At 35.3% G+C, this 8,783-nt stretch overlaps 1 long non-coding RNA gene across 1 annotated transcript; it reads left to right on the top strand.

Annotated features, from left to right (window-relative positions):
- The first annotated feature begins 328 nt into the window (after positions 1-328).
- On the top strand, positions 329-8,402 carry LOC125917401 (uncharacterized). Its single transcript, XR_007456182.1, has 3 exons — positions 329-565; positions 1,591-1,674; positions 8,007-8,402. It is a non-coding gene; the product is annotated as an uncharacterized LOC125917401 (long non-coding RNA).
- Positions 8,403-8,783: the final 381 nt, after the last annotated feature.

The raw sequence follows: 8,783 nt of genomic DNA, 5'->3' as shown, positions 1-8,783 counted from the left end.
TTCTATTTTCCCATCTGTATCTAATAATGTACTCCCCTGGTTAATGTAAATAATCCTTATAAGATGCTTATCACATTGCTTAACACATTAGTCTTAAGTATTAATTATCATTATAAATTTATTTTCTGGGGCTTTTGCAGATACATTTTAATAATTGAATAATATTTCATTGTGACTACATTATATTTTTCTTAAACATTTTCTTGTGATTGTTCTTTTGGTGGTTATATCTTTTTTTCTTATTCTTGAGTGTGGTAAAATGGTATTAAATATTATCTGTCTTCAATTTGAAAATGCGTTAGTATATTCTTTTACAAAATTGAATATGGTACAATAATATTAAAGTATCAATTTCATTATCAACAAAGCAATGGTAAATCAAAAGAGCATTGAAGATTTAAAGTACCATGTATAGAAATGACATATAGTCACAAAGAATATGTTTCTGCTTATGTCTTTCAGGTACTTCTGGTTCTCCTTATATTTTGTTGTATGCATTTGGTTCATTCATAATTTTTCTATGTATTGTATTTATCATTTTCCATCTTGTTCAGAGAAAGAAAAAGTAAGTTATATTACTCCCTGTCTATGATAGGGAATGTGGGTAAAATAGGTCTAGTTTTAAATCTAAAAAAAAATTTTTTTCATGGAAAAATTCATCATGGAAAGAATGATGATGGAAAACTCTTTTACCTATATTTAATAATTCTTGCAGTCAAGGGTTTATTCTTATTAAAATGACACCCTACTTGGGATTGTTACAAAGGTAGGCTGTTAGTAATTTATGCTATGGTAAATTGAGTTTAAGATTCTTTCTTGAGGACAGATTTTGACAGGACAGAGCATATGGACTTCAGGTGACTGGTGGGAGGGGACCCACTGAGTGGTGAAAAAGGCTGAATGTGAACAGTTTTTAGGCTTCAAGAATGAATGAAAGGAGGTTTTTAAAAGAGGTGATTGCCATAGTAAAAATGGGAATCAACAGTGGTCTGGACTAGGGTGGTAGCAGTGGGAGTTGAGGGAATTAGGGATAGGTTTAGGATGACAAGATTTGCTGCTGGAGAAGATGTGGATAAAGGGTAAATGGGGGAAATTATCTTGATGATTCTAAATGTTTTGCCATGGAGTGAAGAAACCTTTTACAAATGGGGAATTATTAGAGAAAGAACAAATTTGGAGGGAGGATCAAGAGTTCTATTTTGAACATATTTGTTTTTACATGCTTATTTGACATCCAAGAGAATATGTCAATTATCTCTATATATGAATCTGGAATTTATAGAGCAGATAAGGACCAGAGGTACAAATTTGGGAGAGTAGAAGGTATGCTCTTTAACAGGACAAATCCTAAGTTATGACTCCACTACAATAGAGTGGAAATAACCTGCAAGTTCTGTTAATGGATTATATTTATGCTGAACTCAGCATTGAAAAGATATTTTGATCAATCTCTAAAGAGATCTGAATCTCCCTTTTTTTTTTGCTTTTTTTAAAAAAAATTCATAGCATACTCTCACAAGATACTGCCATTAGGGGGAGTGTTTGGACTGTATTCTTCTAATGAATATATCAATGTCATCATACCTGTAGGTCAGAGAATGTGCCTGAAACCACACCCCAGCTGAGACATCCTGAGGTGGAGTCCTTAGTAACCCGATTTTTTCCTGCTCACAGGTAATTAAATTGGCAGGTGTGTGATTTTTGCTGTCACTGTGTATACTTCAGATTTAAGACTTAACCTTCCATATTAAATCATCCATTTGGTAGCAACAATTATCATTTAAAAAATAAATGGAAACAAAGATTTGTTTATATAATCCAGTTGCATGAACTAGTGGGTTCAAGTGAAATTGTATTAATGTTAATGACTTTGAATGTTCCTATTCATCTCCTGATTCAGGATCCCTCCAATCAACACCAATTGAATGGTTTCTTTGATTTGTGTGAGTGTGTGTGTGTGTGTGTGTGTGTGTGTGTGTTCTGATTATTAGTAAGTATGAGCATGTCTTCATGTATTTGTTAGACATTCAGGTTTCCCCTTCTGTGAGGTTCTTGTCTACATTTTCATGCAATTCCTGGTTGTTTGTCTATATTTGCAGAAATTCTTTATATTTTAGATTCTTTGCATACTAGACATTGATTACTTCTCCCTATTTGGCACCACTGTATCTCAGTTACATCATTAAAAGAACAGAAATATTTAATGCTTTAATGTTGTTAAATTCATCAATTTTCACCTAACAGTTTGAGTTTGGGGAATTATTTAAGAAGTCATTATCCACCTAAATTCACAAAAATATGATCATATTTATTGGCTTCATATTTTTCTATTTTATGTTTAGATTTTTATTTATCTACTTATTTTTTTAAATGTTTATTTATTTTAAGAGAAAGAGCATGCACACACACAAGCTGGGGAGGGGCAGAGAGAGAGGGAGACAGAGGATCTGAAGCAAGACTCTGCACTGTTATCAGAGTTCAAACTCACAAACTATGAGATCATGACCTGAGCCACCCAGGCACCCAGAATTTCCTTCTTTTTATTTAATTTTATTTTTTAAATTTTACTTTTTTTAATTTACATCCAAATTAGTTAGCATATAGTCCAACAATGATTTAAGGAGTGGATTCCTTAGTGTCCCTTACCCATTTAGCTCATCCCCCCTCCCACAACCCCTCCAGTAACCCTCAGTTTGTTCTCTGTATTTATGTGTCTCTTCTGTTTTGTCCCTCCCTGTTTTTATATTCTTTTTGTTTCCCTTCCCTTATGTTCATCTGTTTTGTCTCTTAAAGTCCTCATATGAGTGAAGTCGTGTGATTTTTGTCTTTCTCTGACTAATTTCACTTAGCATAATACCCTCCAGTTCCATCCACGTAGTTGCAAATGGCAAGATTTCATTCTTTTTGATTGCCAAGTAATACTCCATTGTGTATATATACCACATCTTTTTTATCCACAGAATTTCCTTTTTTTTTAAGTTGAGTAGTATTCTGTTGTTTGTGTGTACCATATTTTCTTTATCCATTCATCTGTTGATCAACATTTAGGTTGTTTCTACATCTTGGCTGTTGTGCACAGTGCCACAAGGAACATGGAAGTACTAATATCTCTTTGAGATTCTGATTTCACTTCTTTTCCATAAATACCCAAAAGTGGGATTGCATCATATGTACTTTTATTTTTATTTTTTGAGAGGTGGGGAGGGGTTGCGGAAGAGGGGGAGAGAGAAAAAATCTTTTTCCCTCTGTGGGTATGGAGCCCAACACGGGGCTCGATCTTACAACCATGAGATCATGACCTGAGCTGAAATCAAGAGTTGGTTGCTTAACCGACTGAGCCACCCAAGTGCCCCTATTTTTAATTTTTAAAGAAATCTCCATACTGTTTTCCACATTGGCTGTACCATTTTGCAACTCCACCAATAGCAAGCAAGGGTTTCAATTTCTACACATCCTCATCAACCTATGCTGTCTTTTGTTTCTTGTTTTATTAGTTTTGGTTTTTTGTTTGTTTGTTTCTTTCTAGTTATTAGCAAGTTGTTTTAATTGAAGTAAGTTAACATACAATATTATATATTAGTTTCAAGTGTACAACATAGTGATTTGATAATTATATATGTTACATATGCTCACCACAATAAATGTAGTTACTATCTGGCATGATACAAAGTTATTGCCATATTATTTACCCTATTCCCTATGCTGTATTTTTCATCCCTGTGACTTAATTATTTTATAACTGGAAGTTTGTACTTCGTAATTCCCTTCATCTATTTTGTCCATTTCCCCACCTTCTTCCCCTCCGGTAACCATTAGTTTGTTCTCAGTATTTATGAGTCTTTCTGCTTTTTGTTGGTTCATTGGTTTGTTGGTTTGTTGATTTGTTTTGTTTTTTAGATTCCACATATAACGGCAATCATATGATATTTGTCTTTCTCTGTCTGACTTATTTCACGTGGCATAATACCCTCTAGGTCTATTCATGTTGTTGTGAATGGCAAGATTTCATTCTTTCCTGTGGCTGAAAAATGTATATATCTCACATCTTCTTTATCCATTCATTTAGTGGTGGATACTTAAGTTGATTCCATATCTTGGTTATTGTAAATATTGCAGCAATAAACACAGGGGTGCATATATCTTTTTGAATTAGTGTTTCCATTCTCTTTGGGTAAATACCCAGAAGTGGAATTACTTAATCATACAGTATTTCTAATTTTTAATTTTTTGAGGAACCTCCATACTGTTTTCCACAGTGGCTGCATCAGTTTACATTCCTACCAACAGTGCACAAGGTTTCTCTTTTCTCCATATCCTCTCTGACACTCGTTTTATTTTTTGATATTAGCCATTCTGACAGGTGGAAGATGACATGTTAACAATATTAATTCACAAATATCCTAAATTTGGTCAGTAAATCTCCTTCATGGATAGTCCAGGTGCTTTCCAAGAGGCTGCTTCTGTGCTGGGTCTCAGACGGAGTGATATACTGTGCTGGCCCTTTGAGAGTCTCAATTTCTTATGGCTCTCTGGATCTCCCCAAATTAAGCCCCTCTGGTTTTCAAAAGCTCCTGGAGTTAAGCCCTGATGACTTTCAAGGCCAGATGTTGTGGGGCTTTATGTTCCCTTTCCTGTTCAGGTCCCCAGAGCCAGTGGTGCCTGATGTGGGTCTTGGTCCCCTTGCTCCTCAGGGAGGACCTCCACACCTGTGATATCCCTTCTGCCTGTAGGTCACCATGTTGGAGGTTTGGTTCCTGGCTGCATCTCTGCCCTTCCTACCCTTCTCACTGGGACTTCTATTTATGTCTTCAGCTGTGAAAAATCCTTCACCAGGCCCAAGTTTTTCTCAGAGAGAGCTGTATTACATGTACTTGTTGCCTTGGTGAGCTCATGGGAGGAGGTGAACTCAAAATCCTTCTATGCTGCCATTTTCCCCACTTTCCTGTCTCATTATCTTGATAACAGCCATCCTGGCATGTGTCAAATAATATCTCACTGAGGTACTGATTTGCATTTCCCTGACAATTAACGACATTGAGCACTTCTTCACATGCCTGTTGGCCATTTATATCTTCTTTGAGAAATATCTGTGCAGATTTCAAATCCTTAGTCTATTTTTTTTTTCAGCTGGGTTATTGGGGTTTTTTTGCTATTGAGTTGCAGTTCTTTATGTGCTTTGGAGATTAACCTCTTATCAGTCACATGGTTTGAAACTATTTTTTTTCCAGAGGTCAGGTTGTCTTTTATCACTAGCACTGATTAATTTAAAAACACACCTGGAAGCATGCCCTAAATAAAATGAAAACTCGTTTTAGCAACTCATTAGGCCAGATGATGTGACTGAAATTGAGAAATGGATACATTCCTAGAAACACAATAACCACCATGATGAAATCTTGAAGAAGTAGAAAAGTCTGAACAGACCTATATCTAGTATGGAGAGTAAATCAGAAATCAAAAACTTTCAACAGAGAAAAGGCCAGGACTATTTGGCTTCACTAGTGAATTCAACCAACACTTAAACAAGAGTTGGGGCGCCTGGGTGGCTCAGTCAGTTATGCATCCGACTTCAGCTCAGGTCACGACCTCACTGTTCCCGCTTCAGGCTCTGTGCTAACTCCTCAGAGCCTGCAGCCTGTTTCAGATTCTGTGTCTCCCTCTCTCTCTTGGCCCCTCCCCTGCTCGTGCTCTGTCTCTCTCTCTCAAAAATAAAGACAATATTAAAAAAAAAATTTAAACAAGAGTTAATGTCAATGCTTCTCAAACTCCTTTAAACAATTGAAGGGGAGGGAACACTTCCCAACTCATTTGTTGAAGCCAAGGGTACCTTGATACCAAAGCCAAAGACATCACAAGAAAACAAAAACAAAACAAAAACAAAAACAAAACTCTCAGCCAATATTCCTACAAATATAGATGCAAAAATCTTTAACAAAATACTAGCAAACTGAATCCAGCAGCATATTAAAAGGCACACACACCATGACCAAGTGGGATTTATCTCTGGGATGCAAGGATAATTCAACATCTGCAAATTAATTAATGTGATACACCATATTAACGCAATAAAGGATAAAAGTCACATGATCATCTCAATACATGTAAAAAAAGCATTTGAAAAAATTCAAGATACTTTCATGATGAAAATTTTGAACCAAGTAGGAATAGAAGGAAAGTATCTCAACATAATAAATGTCATATTTGAAAAAACCATAGCTAACAACACCCTCAACAGTGAAACACTGAAAGCTTGACCTCTATGATCAGGAACAAAGCATGAGTGCACACTCTTAACACTTGTATCTAACATAGTACTGGAAGTCTTAGCCAGAGGAATTAATCAGGAAGAAAAAAACAAAAAGCTTAGAAATCAGTAAGGAAGAGGTAAAACTGTCCTTGTTTGCAGATGCCATGATCTTATATATACAAAATCCCAAAGACGCCATAAAAAACTTAGAATATATAAATGAATTCAGGAAAGTTACAATATAAAAAAACCAACACACAAAAATCAGTTGTGTTTCTACACTAACAATGAACTGTCTAAAAAGGAAATTAGGAAAAGCAATTCCATTTACAGTAACACCAAAAGAAATAAAATACTTAGGAATAAAACTAACAAAGGAGGTAAAAGACTTGTATACTGATAACTATAAAACATTAATGAAGGGTGTCTGGCTGGCTCACTCAGAAAACCATGTGACTCTTGATCTCATCGTGAGTTTGAGACCCACGTTGGGTGTAGAGATTACTAAAAATAAATTAATTAAAAAAACATTAATTAACAAAATTAGACAAGACACAGCAAATGGGACAATATCCCAAATTCATGTACTGGAAGCCTTAATATTGTTAAAGTGTCAGTTATTAAATTTTTTGTGACCAATTTGACACTTTCAGAATTTTGCCCATTTTGTGTTTTCGAATTGATATGAATGTTCATAATATTGTCTTATTTTTTTCTATTTGTTATATCAATGCTAGTTCTCATTTTTCATTCTATATTGTTTCTTTTTATTTTTAATTTTCTTAGCAATTTTTGCCACAGATTTGTTCAATTAATTTCTAGACGAAAGCCCTTTTTTTGTTCATTCAATTTTGTTCCTTCTAATTGATTTTTGTCTTTAGTTTTATCAGCAGGCTCCACTGTCAGAGCAGAGCCCAACACAGAACTCAATCCATGACCTTGGGATCATGACCTAAGCTGAAATCAAGAGTCAGATGCTCAACTGACACTGAGTCACCCAGGCACCCCTGTCCAAGAATTTTAAATGTCATATTTCCCTTTTTTTGCAAAATGTTAATTTTATGTAAGCACATTTCTTCTTTTCCAAAGAACTTTTAAAGCAATATTTATGCTTCATAATGGCAGGGATTTTTTTCCCCTCATTCACTCTTCTGTGTCCTAAGTTTCTATCTTTTGTGTTTTTAACCTAGTTGTATATGTTGCAGTTACTGATATATATAATAGGACATTTTTTCCATTTTATTTTTAAATTTATATTTTACTTTAGTGATAGTCTTTTTTTCTCCCATACTGTCTGTCATTGGGTTAAATATTCTTTTGTTACTTTGAGTTATATTTCATGCTTAGTCTTCTGATGTTCTTTCCTAACTTACTAAGGACAATATTGTATTTATTTTATAATGTCAATTTCTTAAACATATACAACTTGCCATAATTCTCACCTACCTCCCATGATCTCCTTTCCTCCTTCCATGTAGGTTTGAATTATTCAATTATTTTATGTAGGGATACAAGTTGGGGGAATTTGCTTTATGGGGGCAATTCATCAATTTTTATGAATTATTTATCCTTTCTATATATCTTTCTGTTTGTCTGGAAAAATCCAGTCATTACGTTATTATTTACAGCCCTCAGATTTACAGCCACATGGATGCTTAAGTAAAAGCTTTTTCCCAGCACCTTGTCAAAGGGTGGTCCTAGGAAAACATAAAGGCTTCAGAAGATGAACAGTTCATTGATTTCTCTCTCTCTCCCTAAGAGCCAAGAACTCTGGAATGTGTTAAAATAAGAAGACTCCTCATCATTAACTCAAGTGGAAAAAAAAAATCACATCATGAAAGAAGAGATCATTACAGAATTGGTTGCTTGAATATATAATTTGATACTAGATACATTGATTGCTTGAATATATAATTTGATTCTGGATAAAAAAATAAATGTACAATTGTTTTTTATTTTTTTTAGTGTTTATTTATTTTTTAGAGATAGAGTGGGGGAAGGGCAGACGGAGGGAGACACAAAATCCGAAGCAGGCTCCAGGCTCTGAGCTGTCAGCACAGAGCCAGATGCGAGGCTTGAACCCATGAGGTGGAAGACCGTGACCTGAGCTGAAGTCAGATGCTTAACCAACTGAGCCACCCAAGCACCCCACGTACATTTGTTTTTTTAGTGTCTATTGGTGAAATTCAGCGACAATAGTTTTGCACGCAGTTAAATTTCAACAGAGCAACTGGCGTTCAGGCCATACGAGGACAGTAAAGTTAATAAACACATAGTAGGGGCAGTTTAATCTGACGGCAGCAAGAAAATAAGATAGTTATCAGAAGTGGCTCAACGGGTCAGCACCAGATTAGCATCTTTTTCCCTTATCTTCTTTGTCTACAACATACAATTACCCCTTCCTTCTTTCTCATACCCCGCCTTTGCTTTCCCTACCAGAGCAACACTTTTTTGGTTTCCTGAAACCTGTGCTCCCCCGAATTGCAATTCCGAGACCCCAAATAACAAACCTGTGTTCTTTTTCAGTTTCGCCTCG

Source organism: Panthera uncia, unplaced genomic scaffold, assembly GCF_023721935.1.
Source record: "Panthera uncia isolate 11264 unplaced genomic scaffold, Puncia_PCG_1.0 HiC_scaffold_1798, whole genome shotgun sequence".
NCBI lineage: Eukaryota > Metazoa > Chordata > Mammalia > Carnivora > Felidae > Panthera > Panthera uncia.
The sequence above is the reverse complement of the archived record's forward strand: the minus strand, read 5'-3'. Positions and strand labels throughout refer to the sequence as shown.